We start from the raw sequence: 17,930 nt of genomic DNA on the forward strand, positions 1-17,930 counted from the left end.
AAGACTATAGGGCCAAAGGAAATATCCTCCGATGAAAAAGAGAAAGAAGCTTTCTGAGAAACTTCTTTTTGTTCTGTGAAATCATCTCACATAGTTACAGCTTTCCCCTCAAGAAGCCTTTCGCTAAGACAGTTCTTGTGGAATTGGCAAAGTGATATTTGGAAGCCCATAGAGGGCTTTGGTGAAATAGGAAATATCCTCAGATGAAATCTGGAAAGAAGCTTTCTGAGAAACTGCTTAGTGTTCTGTTAATTCATCTCACAGAGTTACATCTGTATTTGGTGGATCTCTTTGCTCGCCTTATTTCTGTGGAATCTGAGAACAGATATTCCGGATCCATTTAAAGAATATAAGGCCAAAGGAAATATCCTCCGATAACAAAGAGAAAGAAGCTTTCTGATAAACTTCTTTGTGTTCTGTGAAATCATCTCTCAGAGTTACAGCTTTCCCCGCAAGAAGCCTTTCGCTAAGACAGTTCTTGTGGATTTTGCATAGTGATATTTGGAAGCCCATAGAGGGCTATGGTGAAAAAGGAAATATCCTCAGATGAAATCTGGAAAGAAGCTTTCTGAGAAAGTGCTTGGTGTTCTGTTAATTCATCTCACAGAGTTACAACTGTGTTTCGTGGATCTCTTTGCTAGCCTTATTTCTGTGGAATCTGAGAACAGATGTTTCGGATCCCTTTGAAGACTATAGGGCCAAAGCAAATATCCTCCGATAACAAAGAGAAGGAAGCTTTCTGAGAAACTTCTTTGTGTTCTGTGAAATCATCTCACAGAGTTACAGCTTTCCCCTCAAGAAGCCTTTCACTAAGACAGTTCTTGTGGAATTGGCAAAGTGATATTTGGAAGCCCCTAGAGGGCTATGGTGAAAAAGGATATATCCTCAGATGAAATCTGGAAAGAAGCTTTCTGAGAAACTGCTTAGTGTTCTGTTAATTCATCTCCCAGAGTTACATCTGTATTTCGTGGATCTCTTTGCTAGCCTTATTTCTGTGGAATCTGAGAACAGATATTTGGATCCCTTTGAAGACTATAGGGCCAAAGGAAATATCCTCCGATAACAAAGAGAAAGAAGCTTTCTGAGAAATATCTTTGTGTTCTGTGAAATCATCTCGCAGAGTTACAGCTTTCCCCTCAAGAAGCCTTTCACTAAGACAGTTCTTGTGGAATTGGCAAAGTGATATTTGGAAGCCCATAGAGGGCTATGGTGAAAAAGGATATATCCTCAGATGAAATCTGGAAAGAAGCTTTCTGAGAAACTGCTTAGTGTTCTGTTAATTCATCTCACAGAGTTACATCTGTATTTCGTGGATCTCTTTGCTAGCCTTATGTCTGTGGTATCTTAGAACAGATATTTCGGATCCCTTTGAAGACTATAGGGCCAAAGGAAATATCCTCTGATTACAAAGAGAAAGAAGCTCTCTGAGAAACTACTTTGTGTTCTGTGAAATCATCTCACAGAGTTATAGCTTTCCCCTCAAGAAGTCTTTCGCTAAGACAGTTCTTGTGGAACTGGCAAAGTGATATTTGGAAGCCCATAGAGGGCTATGGTGAAATAGGAAATATCCTCAGATGAAATCTGGAAAGAAGCTTTCTGAGAAACTGCTTAGTGTTCTGTTAATTCATCTCACAGAGTTACATCTGTATTTCGTGGATATCTTTGCTAGCCTTATTTCTGTGGAATCTGAGAACAGATATTCCGGGATCCCTTTAAAGAATATAAGGCCAAAGGAAATATCCTCCGAGAACAAAGAGAAAGAAGCTTTCTGAGAAACTTCTTTGTGTTCTGTGAAATCATCTCACAGAGTTACAGCTTTCCCCTCAAGAAGTCTTGCGCTATGACAGTTCTTGTGGAATTGCAAAGTGATATTTGGAAGCCCATAGAGGGCTATGGTGAAAAAGGAAATATCCTCAGATGAAATCTGGAAAGAAGCTTTCTGAGAAACTGCTTAGTGTTCTGTTAATTCATCTCCCTGAGTTACATCTGTATTTCGTGGATCTCTTTGCTAGCCTTATTTCTGTGGAATCTGAGAACAGATGTTTCGGATCCCTTTGAAGACTACAGGCCAATGGAAATATCCTCCGATTACAAAGAGAAAGAAGCTTTCTGAGAAATTTCTTTGTGTTCTGTGAAATCATCTCACAGTGTTACAGCTTTCCCTTCAAGAAGTTTTTCGCTAAGACAGTTCTTGTGGAAGTGGCAAAGTGATATTTGGAAGGCCATATTGGCTATGGTGAAAAAGGAATTATCCTCAGATGAAATCTGGGAAGAGACTTTCTGAGAAACTGCTTGGTGTTCTGTTAATTCATCTCACAGAGTTACATCTGTATTTCGAGGATCTCTTTGCTAGCCTTATTTCTGTGGAATCTGAGAACAGATATTTCGGATCCCTTTGAAGACTATAGGGCCAAAGGTAATATCCTCCGATAACAAAGAGAAAAAAGCTTTCTGAGAAACTTCTTTTTGTTCTGTGAAATCATCTCACAGAGTTACAGCTTTCCCCTCAAGAAGCCTTTCGCTAAGACAGTTCTTGTGGAATTGGCAAAGTGATATTTGGAAGCCTATAGAGGGCTATGGTGAAATAGGAAATATCCTCAGATGAAATCTGGAAAGAAGCTTTCTGAGAAACTACTTAGTGTTCTGTTAATTCATCTCACAGAGTTACATCTGTATTTGGTGGAACTCCTTGCTAGCCTTATTTCTGTGGAATCTGACAACAGATATTTCGGATCCCTTTAAAGAATATAAGGCCAAAGGAAATATCCTCCGATAACAAAGAGGAAGAAGCTTTCTGAGAAACTTCTTTGTGTTCTGTGAAATCATCTCACAGAGTTACAGCTTTACCCTCAAGAAGCCTTTCGCTAAGACACTTCTTGTGGAATTGGCAAAGTGACACTTGGAAGCCCATAGAGGGCTATGGTGAAGGAGGAAATATCCTCAGATGAAATCTGGAAAGAAGCTTTCTGAGAAACTGCTTATTGTTCTGTTAATTCATCTCACAGAGTTACATCTGTATTTCGTGGATCTCTTTGCTAGCCTTATTTCTGTGGAATCTGAGAACAGATATTTCGGATCCCTTTGAAGACTATAAGGCAAAGGAAATATGCTCCAAAAACAAAGAGAAAGAAGCTTTCTGAGAAACTTCTTTGTGTTCTGTGAAATCATCTCACAGAGTTACAGCTTTCCCCTCTAGAAGACTTTCGCTAAGACAGTTCTTGTGGATTTTGTAACGTGATATTTGGAAGCCCTTTGTGGGCTATGGTGAAAAAGGAAATATCCTCAGATGAAATCTGCAAAGAAGCTTTCTGAGAAACTGCTTAGTGTTCTGTTAATTCATCTCACAGAGTTACATCTGTATTTCGTGGATCTCTTTGCTAGCCTTATTTCTGTGGAATATTAGAACAGATATTTCGGTTCCCTTTGAAGTCCTTAGGGCCAAAGGAAATATCCTCCTATAACAAAGAGAAATAAGCTTTCTGAGAAACTTCTTTTTGTTCTGTGAAATCATCTCACAGAGTTACAGCTTTCCCCTCAAGAAGCCTTTCGCTAAGACAGTTATTGTGGAATTGGCAAAGTGATATTTGGAAGCCCATAGAAGGCTATGGTGAAAAAGGAAATATCCTCAGATGAAATCTGCAAAGAAGCTTTCTGAGAAACTGCTTAGTGTTCTGTTATTTCATCTCACAGAGTTACATCTGTATTTCGTGGATCTCTTTGCTAGCCTTATTTCTGTGGAATATTAGAACAGATATTTCGGTTCCCTTTGAAGTCCTTAGGGCCAAAGGAATTATCCTCCTATAACAAAGAGAAATAAGCTTTCTGAGAAACTTCTTTGTGTTCTGTGAAATCAACTCACAGAGTTACAGCTTTCCCCTCAAGAAGCCTTTCGCTAAGACAGTTCTTGTGGAATTGGAAGGTGATATTTTGAAGCCTATAGAGGGCTATGGTGAAAACGGAAATATCCTCCGATGAAATCTGGAAAGAAGCTTTCTGAGAAACTGCTTAGTGTTCTGTTAATTCATCTCACAGAGTTACATCTGTATTTCGTGGATCTCTTTGCTAGACTTATTTCTGTGGAATCTGAGAACAGATACTTGGATCCCTTTGAAGACTATTGGGCCAACGAAAATATCCTCCGATAACAAAGAGAAAGAAGCTTTCTGAGAAACTTCTTTGTGTTCTGTGAAATCATCTCACAGAGTTACAACTTCCCCCTCAAGAAGCCTTGCGCTATGACAGTTCTTGTGGAATTGCAAAGTGATATTTGGAAGCCCATAGAGAGCTAGGGTGAAAAAGGAAATATCCTCAGATGAAATCTGGAAAGAAGCTTTCTGACAAACTTCTTAGTGTTCTGTTAATTCATCTCACAGAGTTACATCTGTATTTCGTGGATCTCTTTGCTAACCTTATTTCTGTGGAATCTGAGAACAGATATTTGGATCCCGTTGAAGACTATAGGGCCAAAGGAAATATCCTCCGATAACAAAGAGAAAGAAGCTCTCTGAGAAATATCTTTGTGTTCTGTGAAATCATCTCGCAGAGTTATAGCTTTCCCCTCATGAAGCCTTTCGCTAAGACAGTTCTTGTGTAATTGGCAAAGTGATATTTGGAAGGCCATATTCGCTATGGTGAAAAAGGAATTATCCTCAGATGAAATCTGGAAAGAAACTTTCTGAGAAACTGCTTGGTGTTCTGTTAATTCATCTCACAGAGTTACATCTGTATTTTGTGGATCTCTTTGCTAGCCTTATTTCTGTGGAATCTGAGAACAGATACTTCGGATCCCTTTGAAGACTACAGGGCCAAAGGTAATATCCTCCGATAACAAAGAGAAAGAAGCTTTCTGAGAAACTTTTTTTTGTTCTGTGAAATCATCTCACAGAGTTACAGCTTTCCCCTCAAGAAGCCTTTCGCTAAGACAGTTCTTGTGGAATTGGCAAAGTGATATTTGGAAGCCCATAGAGGGCTATGGTGAAATAGGAAATATCCTCAGATGAAATCTGGAAAGAAGCTTTCTGAGAAACTACTTAGTATTCTGTTAATTCATCTCACAGAGTTACATCTGTATTTGGTGGAACTCCTTGCTAGCCTTATTTCTGTGGAATCTGACAACAGATATTTCGGATCCCTTTAAGGAACATAAGGCCAAAGGAAATATCCTCCAATAACAAAGAGAAAGAAGCTTTCTGAGAAACTTCTTTGTGTTCTGTGAAATCATCTCACAGAGTTACAGCTTTCCCCTCAAGAAGCCTTTCGCTAAGACAGTTTTTCTGGATTTGGCATAGTGATATTTGGAAGCCCATAGAGGGCTATGGTGAAAAAGGAAATATCCTCAGATGAAATCTGGAAAGAAGCTTTCTGAGAAACGGCTTAGTGTTCTGTTAATTCATCTCACAGAGTTACATCTGTATTTCGTGGATCTCTTTGCTAGCCGTATTTCTGTGGAATCTGAGAACAGCTATTTCGGATCCCTTTGAAGACTATAGGGCCAAAGGAAATATCTTCCGATAACAAAGAGAAAGAAGCTTTCTGAGAAACTTCTTTGTGTTCTGTGAAATCATCTCACAGAGTTACAGCTTTCCCCTCAAGAAGCCTTTCGCTAAGACACTGCTTGTGGAATTGGCAAAGTGATACTTGGAAGCCCATAGAGGGCTATGGTGAAGAGGGAAATATCCTCAGATGAAATCTGGAAAGAAGCTTTCTGAGAAACTGCTTATTGTTCTGTTAATTCATCTCACAGAGTTACATCTGTATTTCGTGGGTCTCTTTGCTAGCCTTATTTCTGTGGAATCTGAGAACAGATATTTCGGATCCCTTTGAAGACTATAAGGCAAAGGAAATATGCTCCAAAAACAAAGAGAAAGAAGCTTTCTGAGAAAATTCTTTGTGTTCTGTGAAATCATCTCACAGAGTTACAGCTTTCCCCTCTAGAAGACTTTCGCTAAGACAATTCTTGTGGATTTCGTAAAGTGATATTTGGAAGCCCTTAGTGGGTATGGTGAAAAAGGAAATATCCTCAGATGAAATCTGCAAAGAAGCTTTCTGAGAAACTACTTAGTGTTCTGTTAATTCATCTCACAGAGTTACATCTGTATTTCGTGGATCTCTTTGCTAGCCTTATTTCTGTGGAATCTGAGAACAGATATTTCGGATCCCTTTGAAGACTACAGGCCAATGGAAATATCCTCTGATTACAAAGAGAAAGAATATTTCTGAGAAATTTCTTTGTGTTCTGTTAAATCATCTCACAGAGTTACAGCTTTCCCTTCAAGAGCTTTTTCGCTAAGACAGTTCTTGTGTAATTGGCAGTGATATTTGGAAGCCCATAGTGGGCTATGGTGAAAAAGGAATTATCCTCAGATGAAATCTGGAAAGAAACTTTCTGAGAAACTGCTTGGTGTTCTGTTAATTCATGTCACTGAGTTACATCTGTATTTCGTGCATCTCTTTGCTAGCCTTATTTCTGTGGAATCTGAGAACAGATATTTCGGATCCCTTTGAAGTCTATAGTGCCAAAGGAAATATCCTCCGATAACAAAGAGAAAGAAGCTTTCTGAGAAACTTCTTTTTGTTCTGTGAAATCATCTCACAGAGTTACAGCTTTCCCCTCAAGAAGCCTTTTGCTAAGACAGTTCTTGTGGATTTGGCATAGTGATATTTGGAAGCACTTAGAGGGCTATGGTGAAAAACGAAATATCCTCAGATGAAATCTGGAAAGAAGCTTTCTGAGAAAGTGCTTAGTGTTCTGTTAATTCATCTCACAGAGTTACATCTGTATTTCGTGGATCTCTTTGCTAGCCTTATTTGTGTGGAATCTGAGAACAGATGTTTCGGATCCCTTTGAAGACTATAGGGCCAAAGGAAATATCCTCCGATAACAAATAGAAGGAAGCTTTCTGAGAAACTTTGTGTTCCGTGAAATCATCTCACAGAGTTACAGCTTTCCCCTCTAGAAGCCTTTCGCTAAGACAGTTCTTGTGGATTTCGCAAAGTGATATTTGGAAGCCCTTAGATTGCTATGGTGAAAAAGGAAATATCCTCAGATGAAATCAGCAAAGAAGCTTTCTGAGAAACTGCTTAGTGTTCTGTTAATTCATCTCACAGAGTTACATCTGTATTTCGTGGATCTCTTTGCTAGCCTTATTTCTGTGGAATATGAGAACAGATATTTCGGTTCCCTTTGAAGACCATAGGACCAAAGGAAATATCCTCCGATAACAAAGAGTAAGAAGATTTCTGAGAAACTTCTTTGTGTTCTGTGAAATCAACTCACAGAGTTACAGCTTTCCCCTCAAGAAGCCTTTCGCTGAGACAGTTCTTGTGGAATTGGCAAAGTGATATTTGGAAGCCCATAGAGGGCTATGGTGAAAAAGAAAATATCCTCAGATGAAATCTGGAAAGAAGCTTTCTGAGAAACTGCTTAGTGTTCTGTTAATTCATCTCACAGAGTTACATCTGTATTTCGTGGATCTCTTTGCTAGCCTTATTTCTGTGGAATCTGAGAACAGATATTTCGGATCCCTTTGAAGACGATAGGGCCAAAGGAAATATCCTCCGATAACAAAGAGAATGAAGCTTTCTGAGAAACTTCGTTGTGTTCTCTGAAATCATCTCACAGAGTTACAGCTTTCCCCTCAAGAAGTCTTTCGCTAAGACAGTTCTTGTGGAATTGGCAAAGTGATATTTGGAAGCCCATAGAGGGCTATGGTGAAAAAGAAAATATCCTCAGATGAAATCTGGAAAGAAGCTTTCTGAGAAACTGCTTAGTGTTCTGTTATTTCTTCTCACAGAGTTACATCTGTATTTCGTGGATCTCTTTGCTAGCCTTATTTCTGTGGAATATGAGAACAGATATTTCGGATCCCTTTGAAGACTATAGGGCCAAAGGAAATATTCTCCGATAACAAAGAGAAAGAAGCTTTCTGAGAAACTTCTTTGTGTTCTGTGAAATCATCTCATAGAGTTACAGCTTTCCCCTCAAGAAGCCTTTCGCTAAGACACTTCTTGTGAAATTGGCAAAGTGATACTTGGAAGCCCATAGAGGGCTATGGTGAAGGAGGAAATATCCTCAGATGAAATCTGGAAAGAAGCTTTCTGAGAAACTGCTTATTGTTCTGTTAATTCATCTCACAGCGTTACATCTGTATTTCGTGGATCTCTTTGCTAGCCTTATTTCTGTGGAATCTGAGAACAGATGTTTCGGATCCCTTTGAAGACTATAGGGCCAAAGGAAATATCCTCCGTTAACAAAGAGAAGGAAGCTTTCTGAGAAACTTTGTGTTCCGTGAAATCATCTCACAGAGTTACAGCTTTCCCCTCTAGAAGACTTTCGCTAAGACAATTCTTGTGGATTTCGCAAAGTGATATTTGGAAGCCCTTAGAGGGCTATGGTGAAAAAGGAAATATCCTCAGATGAAATCTGCAAAGAAGCTTTCTGAGAAACTGCTTAGTGTTCTGTTAATTCATCTCACAGAGTTACATCTGTATTTCATGGATCTCTTTGCTAGCCTTATTTCTGTGGAATATGAGAACAGATATTTCGGTTCCCTTTGAAGACCATAGGGCCAAAGGAAATATCCTCCGATAACAAAGAGTAAGAAGATTTCTGAGAAACTTCTTTGTGTTCTGTGAAATCAACTCACAGAGTTACAGCTTTCCCCTCAAGAAGCCTTTCGCTGAGATAGTTCTTGTGGAATTGGCAAAGTGATATTTGGAAGCCCATAGAGGGCTATGGTGAAAAAGAAAATATCCTCAGATGAAATCTGGAAAGAAACTTTCTGAGAAACTGCTTGGTGTTCTGTTAATTCATCTCACTGAGTTACATCTGTATTTCGTGCATCTCTTTGCTAGCCTTATTTCTGTGGAATCTGAGAACAGATATTTCGTATCCCTTTAAAGTCTATAGGGCCAAAGGAAATATCCTCGGATAACAAAGAGAAAGAAGCTTTCTGAGAAACTTCTTTTTGTTCTGTGAAATCATCTCACAGAGTTACAGCTTTCCCCTCAAGAAGCCTTTCGCTAAGACAGTTCTTGTGGATTTGGCATAGTGATATTTGGAAGCACTTAGAGGGCTATGGTGAAAAAGGAAATATCCTCAGATGAAATCTGGAAAGAAGCTTTCTGAGAAAGTGCTTGGTGTTCTGTTCATTCATCTCACAGAGATTCATCTGTATTTCGTGGATCTCTTTTTAGCCTTATTTGTGTGGAATCTGAGAACAGATGTTTCGGATCCCTTTGAAGACTATAGGGCCAAAGGAAATATCCTCCGATAACAAATAGAAGGAAGCTTTCTGAGAAACTTTGTGCTCCGTGAAATCATCTCACCGAGTTACAGCTTTCCCCTCTAGAAGCCTTTCGCTAACACAGTTCTTGTGGATTTCGCAAAGTGATATTTGGAAGCCCTTAGAGGGCTATGGTGAAAAAGGAAATATCCTCAGATGAAATCAGCAAAGAAGTTTTCTGAGAAACTGCTTAGTGTTCTGTTAATTCATCTCACAGAGTTACATCTGTATTTCGTGGATCTCTTTGCTAGCCTTATTTCTGTGGAATATGAGAAGAGACATTTCTGTTCCCTTTGAAGACCATAGGGCCAAAGGAAATATCCTCCGATAACAAAGAGTAAGAAGATTTCTGAGAAACTTCTTTGTGTTCTGTGAAATCAACTCACAGAGTAACAGCTTTCCCCTCAAGAAGCCTTTCGCTGAGACAGTTCTTGTGGAATTGGCAAAGTGATATTTGGAAGCCCATAGAGGGCTATGGTGAAAAAGAAAATATCCTCAGATGAAATCTGGAAAGAAGCTTTCTGAGAAACTGCTTAGTGTTCTGTTAATTCATCTCACAGATTTACATCTGTATTTCGTGGATCTCTTTGCTAGCATTATTTCTGTGGAATCTGAGAACAGATATTTCGGATCCCTTTGAAGACTATAGGGCCAAAGGAAATATCCTCCGATAACAAAGAGAATGAAGCTTTCTGAGAAACTTCGTTGTGTTCTCTGAAATCATCTCACAGAGTTACAGCTTTCCCCTCAAGAAGCCTTTCGCTAAGACAGTTCTTGTGGAATTGGCAAAGTGATATTTGGAAGCCCATAGTGGGCTATGGTGAAAAAGGAAGTATCCTCAGATGAAATCTGGAAAGAAGCTTTCTGAGAAACTGCTAAGTGTTCTGTTAATTCATCTCACAAAGTTACATCTGTATTTCGTGGATCTCTTTGCTAGCCTTATTTCTGTGGAATCTGAGAACAGCTATTTCGGTTCCCTTTGAAGACCATAGGGCCAAAGGAAATATCCTCCGATAACAAAGAGTAAGAAGCTTCCTGAGAAACTTCTTTGTGTTCTGTTAAATCAACTCACAGAGTTACAGCTTTCCCCTCAAGAAGCCTTTCGCTGAGACAGTTCTTGTGGAATTGGCAAAGTGATATTTGGAAGCCCAAAGAGGGCTATGGTGAAAAAGAAAATATCCTCAGATGAAATCTGGAAAGAAGCTTTCTGAGAAACTGCTTAGTGTTTTGTTATTTCATCTCACAGAGTTACATCTGTATTTCGTGGATCTCTTTGCTAGCCTTATTACTGTGGAATCTGAGAACAGATATTTCGGATCCCTTTGAAGACTATAGGGCCAAAGGAAATATCCTCCGATAACAAAGAGAATGAAGCTTTCTGAGAAACTTCGTTGTGTTCTCTGAAATCATCTCACAGAGTTACAGCTTTCACCTCAAGAAGCCTTTCGCTAAGACAGTTCTTGTGGAATTGGCAAAGTGATATTTGGAAGCCCATAGTGGGCTATGGTGAAAAACGAAGTATCCTCAGATGAAATCTGGAAAGAAGCTTTCTGAGAAACTGCTAAATGTTCTGTTAATTCATCTCACAAAGTTACATCTGTATTTCGTGGATCTCTTTGCTAGCCTTATTTCTGTGGAATCTGAGAACAGATATTTCAGTTCCCTTTGAAGACCATAGGGCCAAAGGAAATATCCTCCGATAACAAAGAGTATGAAGCTTTCTGAGAAACTTCTTTGTGTTCTGTGAAATCAACTCACAGAGTTACAGCTTTCCCCTCAAGAAGCCTTTCGCTGAGACAGTTCTTGTGGAATTGGCAAAGTGATATTTGGAAGCCCAAAGAGGGCTATGGTGAAAAAGAAAATATCCTCAGATGAAATCTGGAAAGAAGCTTTCTGAGAAACTGCTTAGTGTTTTGTTATTTCATCTCACAGAGTTACATCTGTATTTCGTGGATCTCTTTGCTAGCCTTATTACTGTGGAATCTGAGAACAGATATTTCGGATCCCTTTGAAGACTATAGGGCCAAAGGAAATATCCTCCGATAACAAAGAGAATGAAGCTTTCTGAGAAACTTCGTTGTGTTTTCTGAATTCATCTCACAGAGTTACAGCTTGCCCCTCAAGAAGCCTTTCGCTAAGACAGTTCTTGTGGAATTGGCAAAGTGATATTTGGAAGCCCGTAGTGGGCTATGGTGAAAAAGGGAATATCCTCAGATGAAATCTGGAAAGAAGCTTTCTGAGAGACTGCTTAGTGTTCTGTTAATTCATCTCACAGTGTTACATCTGTATTTCGTGGACCTCTTTGCTAGCCGTATTTCTGTGGAATCTGAGAACAGCTATTTCGGATCCCTTTGAAGACTATAGGGCCAAAGGAAATATCTTCCGATAACAAAGAGAAAGAAGCTTTCTGAGAAACTTCTTTGTGTTCTGTGAAATCATCTCACAGAGTTACAGCTTTCCCCTCAAGAAGCCTTGCGCGATGAGAGTTCTTGTGGAATTGCAAAGTGATATTTGGAAGCCCATAGAGGGCTATGGTGAAAAAGGAAATATCCTCAGATGAAATCTGGAAAGAAGCTTTCTGAGAAACTGCTTAGTGTTCTGTTAATTCATCTCCCAGAGTTACATCTGTATTTCGTGGATCTCTTTGCTAGCCTTATTTCTGTGGAATCTGAGAACAGACATTTCGGATCCCTTTGAAGACTACAGGCCAATGGAAATATCCTCCGATTACAAAGAGAAAGAAGCTTTCGGAGAAATTTCTTTGTGTTCTGTGGAATCATCTCACAGAGTTACAGCTTTCCCTTCAAGAACTTTTTGGCTAAGACAGTTCTTGTGTAATTGGCAGGGATATATGGAAGCCCATAGTGGGCTATGGTGAAAAAGGAATTATCCTCAGATGAAATCTGGAAAGAAACTTTCTGAGAAACTGCTTGGTGTTCTGTTAATTCATCTCACTGAGTTACATCTGTATTTCGTGCATCTCTTTGCTAGCCTTATTTCTCTTGGATCTGAGAACAGATATTTCGGATCCCTTTGAAGTCTATAGGGCCAAAGGAAATATCCTCCGATAACAAAGAGAAAGAAGCTTTCTGAGAAACTTCTTTTTGATCTGTGAAATCATCTCACAGAGTTACAGCTTTCCCCTCAAGAAGCCTTTCGCTAAGACAGTTCTTGTGGAATTGGCAAAGTGATATTTGGAAGCCCGTAGTGGGCTATGGTGAAAAAGGGAATATCCTCAGATGAAATCTGGAAAGAAGCTTTCTGAGAGACTGCTTAGTGTTCTGTTAATTCATCTCACAGTGTTACATCTGTATTTCGTGGACCTCTTTGCTAGCCGTATTTCTGTGGAATCTGAGAACAGCTATTTCGGATCCCTTTGAAGACTATAGGGCCAAAGGAAATATCTTCCGATAACAAAGAGAAAGAAGCTTTCTGAGAAACTTCTTTGTGTTCTGTGAAATCATCTCACAGAGTTACAGCTTTCCCCTCAAGAAGCCTTGCGCGATGAGAGTTCTTGTGGAATTGCAAAGTGATATTTGGAAGCCCATAGAGGGCTATGGTGAAAAAGGAAATATCCTCAGATGAAATCTGGAAAGAAGCTTTCTGAGAAACTGCTTAGTGTTCTGTTAATTCATCTCCCAGAGTTACATCTGTATTTCGTGGATCTCTTTGCTAGCCTTATTTCTGTGGAATCTGAGAACAGACATTTCGGATCCCTTTGAAGACTACAGGCCAATGGAAATATCCTCCGATTACAAAGAGAAAGAAGCTTTCGGAGAAATTTCTTTGTGTTCTGTGGAATCATCTCACAGAGTTACAGCTTTCCCTTCAAGAACTTTTTGGCTAAGACAGTTCTTGTGTAATTGGCAGGGATATATGGAAGCCCATAGTGGGCTATGGTGAAAAAGGAATTATCCTCACATGAAATCTGGAAAGAAACTTTCTGAGAAACTGCTTGGTGTTCTGTTAATTCATCTCACTGAGTTACATCTGTATTTCGTGCATCTCTTTGCTAGCCTTATTTCTCTTGGATCTGAGAACAGATATTTCGGATCCCTTTGAAGTCTATAGGGCCAAAGGAAATATCCTCCGATAACAAAGAGAAAGAAGCTTTCTGAGAAACTTCTTTTTGATCTGTGAAATCATCTCACAGAGTTACAGCTTTCCCCTCAAGAAGCCTTTCGCTAAGACAGTTCTTGTGGATTTGGCATAGTGATATTTGGAAGCACTTAGAGGGCTATGGTGAAAAAGGAAATATCCTCAGATGAAATCTGGAAAGAAGCTTTCTGAGAAAGTGCTTGGTGTTCTGTTAATTCATCTCACAGAGTTACATCTGTATTTGGTGTATCTCTTTGCTAGCCTTATTTCTGTGGAAACTGAGAACAGATATTTCGGATCCCTTTGAAGACTATAGGGCCAAAGGAAATATCCTCCGATAACAAAGAGAAGGAAGCTTTCTGAGAAACTTTGTGTTCCGTGAAATCATCTCACAGAGTTACAGCTTTCCCCTCTAGAAGCCTTTCGCTAAGGCAGTTCTTCTGGATTTCGCAAAGTGATATTTGGAAGCCCTTAGAGGGCTATGGTGAAAAAGGAAATATCCTCAGATGAAATCTGGAAAGAAGCTTTCTGAGAAACTGCTTAGTGTTCTGTTAATTCATCTCACAGAGTTACATCTGTATTTCGTGGATCTCTTTGCTAGCCTTATTTCTGTGGAATATGAGAACAGATATTTCGGTTCCCTTTGAAGACCATAGGGCCAAAGGAAATATCCTCCGATAACAAAGAGTAAGAAGATTTCTGAGAAACTTCTTTGTGTTCTGTGAAATCAACTCACAGAGTTACAGCTTTCCCCTCAAGAAGCCTTTCGCTGAGACAGTTCTTGTGGAATTGGCAAAGTGATATTTGGAAGCCCATAGAGGGCTATGGTGAAATAGGAAATATCCTCAGATGAAATCTGGAAAGAAGCTTTCTGAGAAACTGCTTAGTGTTCGGTTAATTCATCTCACAGAGTTACATCTGTATTTCGTGGATCTCTTTGCTAGCCTTATTTCTGTGGAATCAGAGAACAGATATTTCGGATCCCTTTGAAGACTATAGGGCCAAAGGAAATATCCTCCGATAACAAAGAGAATGAAGCTTTCTGAGAAACTTCGTTGTGTTCTCTGAAATCATCTCGCAGAGTTACAGCTTTCCCCTCAAGAAGCCTTTCGCTGAGACAGTTCTTGTGGAATTGGCAGTGATATTTGGAAGCCCATAGTGGTCTATGGTGAAAAAGGATTTATCTTCAGATGAAATCTGGAAAGAAACTTTCTGAGAAACTGCTTGGTGTTCTGTTAATTCATCTCACTGAGTTACATCTGTATTTCGTGCATCTCTTTGCTAGCCTTATTTCTGTGGAATCTGAGAAGAGATATTTCGGATCCCTTTGAAGTCTATAGGGCCAAAGGAAATATCCCTCGATAACAAAGAGAAAGAAGCTTTCTGAGAAACTTCTTTTTGTTCTGTGAAATCATCTCACAGAGTTACAGCTTTCCACTCAAGAAGCCTTTCCCTAAGACAGTTCTTGTGGATTTGGCATAGTGATATTTGGAAGCACTTAGAGGGCTATGGTGAAAAAGGAAATATCCTCAGATGAAATCTGGAAAGAAGCTTTCTGAGAAAGTTCTTGGTGTTCTGTTAATTCATCTCACAGAGTTACATCTGTATTTCGTGGATCTCTTTGCTAGCCTTATTTGTGTGGAATCTGAGAACAGATGTTTGGGATCCCTTTGAAGACTATAGGGCCAAAGGAAATATCCTCCGATAACAAAGAGAAGGAAGCTTTCTGAGAAACTTTGTGTTCCGTGAAATCATCTCACAGAGTTACAGCTTTCCCCTCTAGAAGCCTTTCGCTAAGACAGTTCTTGTGGATTTCGCAAAGTGATATTTGGAAGCCCTTAGAGGGCTATGGTGAAAAAGGAAATATCCTTAGATGAAATCTGCAAAGAAGCTTTCTGAGAAACTGCTTAGTGTTCTGTTAATTCATCTCACAGAGTTACATCTGTATTTCGTGGATCTCTTTGCTAGCCTTATTTCTGTGGAATATGAGAACAGATATTTCGGTTCCCTTTGAGGACCATAGGGCCAAAGGAAATATCCTCCGATAACAAAGAGTAAGAAGATTTCTGAGAAACTTCTTTGTGTTCTGTGAAATCAACTCACAGAGTTACAGCTTTCCCCTCAAGAAGCCTTTCGCTGAGACAGTTCTTGTGGAATTGGCAAAGTGATATTTGGAAGCCCATAGAGGGCTATGGTGAAAAAGAAAATATCCTCAGATGAAATCTGGAAAGAAGCTTTCTGAGAAACTGCTTAGTGTTCTGTTAATTCATCTCACAGAGTTACATCTGTATTTCGTGGATCTCTTTGCCAACCTTATTTCTGTGGAATCTGAGAACAGATATTTCGGATCCCTTTGAAGACTATAGGGCCAAAGGAAATATCCTCCGATAACAAAGAGAATGAAGCTTTCTGAGAAACTTCGTTGTGTTCTCTGAAATCATCTCACAGAGTTACAGCTTTCCCCTCAAGAAGCCTTTCGCTAAGACAGTTCTTGTGGAATTGGCAAAGTGATATTTGGAAGCCCATAGAGGGCTATGGTGAAAAAGGAAATATCCTCAGATGAAATCTGGAAAGAAGCTTTCTGAGAAACTGCTAAGTGTTCTGTTAATTCATCTCACAAAGTTACATCTGTATTTAGTGGATCTCTTTGCTAGCCTTATTTCTGTGGAATCTGAGAACAGATATTTCGGTTCCCTTTGAAGACCATAGGGCCAAAGGAAATATCCTCCGATAACAAAGAGTAAGAAGCTTTCTGAGAAACTTCTTTGTGTTCTGTGAAATCAACTCACAGAGTTACAGCTTTCCCCTCAAGAAGCCTTTCGCTGAGACAGTTCTTGTGGAGTTGGCAAAGTGATATTTGGAAGCCCATAGAGGGCTATGGTGAAAAAGAAAATATCCTCAGATGAAATCTGGAAAGAAGGTTTCTGAGAAACTTCTTAGTGTTCTGTTAATTCATCTCACAGTGTTACATCTGTATTTCGTGGATCTCTTTGCTAGCCTTATTTCTGTGGAATCTGAGAACAGATATTTCGGATCCCTTTGAAGACTATAGGGCCAAAGGAAATATCCTCCGATAACAAAGAGAATGAAGCTTTCTGAGAAACTTCGTTGTGTTCTCTGAAATCATCTCACAGAGTTACAGCTTTCCCCTCAAGAAGCCTTTCGCTAAGACAGTTCTTGTGGAATTGGCAAAGTGATATTTGGAAGCCCATAGAGGGCTATGGTGAAAAAGGAAATATCCTCAGATGAAATCTGGAAAGAAGCTTTCTGAGAAACTGCTAAGTGTTCTGTTAATTCATCTCACAAAGTTACATCTGTATTTAGTGGATCTCTTTGCTAGCCTTATTTCTGTGGAATCTGAGAACAGATATTTCGGTTCCCTTTGAAGACCATAGGGCCAAAGGAAATATCCTCCGATAACAAAGAGTAAGAAGCTTTCTGAGAAACTTCTTTGTGTTCTGTGAAATCAACTCACAGAGTTACAGCTTTCCCCTCAAGAAGCCTTTCGCTGAGACAGTTCTTGTGGAGTTGGCAAAGTGATATTTGGAAGCCCATAGAGGGCTATGGTGAAAAAGGAAATATCCTCAGATGAAATCTGGAAAGAAGCTTTCTGAGAAACTGCTAAGTGTTCTGTTAATTCATCTCACAGAGTTACATCTGTATTTCGTGGATTTCTTTGCTAGCCTTATTTCTGTGGAATCTGAGAACCGATATTTCGGATCCCTTAAAGAATATAAGGCCAAAGGAAATATCCTCCAATAACAAAGAGAAAGAAGCTTTCTGAGAAACTTCTTTGTGATCTGTGGAATCATCTCACAGAGTTACTGATTTCCCTTCAAGAAGCCTTTCGCTAAGACAGTTCTTGTGGAATTGGCAAAGTGATATTTGGAATCCCATAGAGGGCTATGGTGAAAAAGGAAATATCCTCAGATGAAATCTGGAAAGAAGCTTTCTGAGAAAGTGCTTGGTGTTCTGTTAATTCATCTCACAGAGTTACAACTGTGTTTCGTGGATCTCTTTGCTAGCCTTATTTCTGTGGAATCTGAGAACAGATGTTTCGGATCCCTTTGAAGATTATAGGGCCAAAGGAAATATCCTCCGATAACAAAGAGAAGGAAGCTTTCTGAGAAACTTCTTTGTGTTCTGTGAAATCATCTCACAGAGTTACAGCTTTCCCCTCAAGAAGCCTTTCGCTAAGACAGTTCTTGTGGATTTGGCATAGTGATATTTGGAAGCCCATAGAGGGCTATGGTGAAAAAGGAAATATCCTCAGATGAAATCTGGAAAGAAGCTTTCTGAGAAAGTGCTTGGTGTTCTGTTAATTCAACTCACAGAGTTACAACTGTGTTTCGTGGATCTCTTTGCTAGCCTTATTTCTGTGGAATCGGAGAACAGATGTTTCGGATCCCTTTGAAAAATATAGGGCCAAAGGAAATATCCTCCGATAACAAAGAGAAGGAAGCTTTCTGAGAAACTTCTTTGTGTTCTGTGAAATCAACTCACAGAATTACAGCTTTCCCCTCAAGAAGCCTTTCGCTAAGACAGTTC

Source organism: Macaca nemestrina, chromosome 15 (assembly GCF_043159975.1).
Source record: "Macaca nemestrina isolate mMacNem1 chromosome 15, mMacNem.hap1, whole genome shotgun sequence".
Classification (NCBI taxonomy): Eukaryota; Metazoa; Chordata; class Mammalia; order Primates; family Cercopithecidae; genus Macaca; species Macaca nemestrina.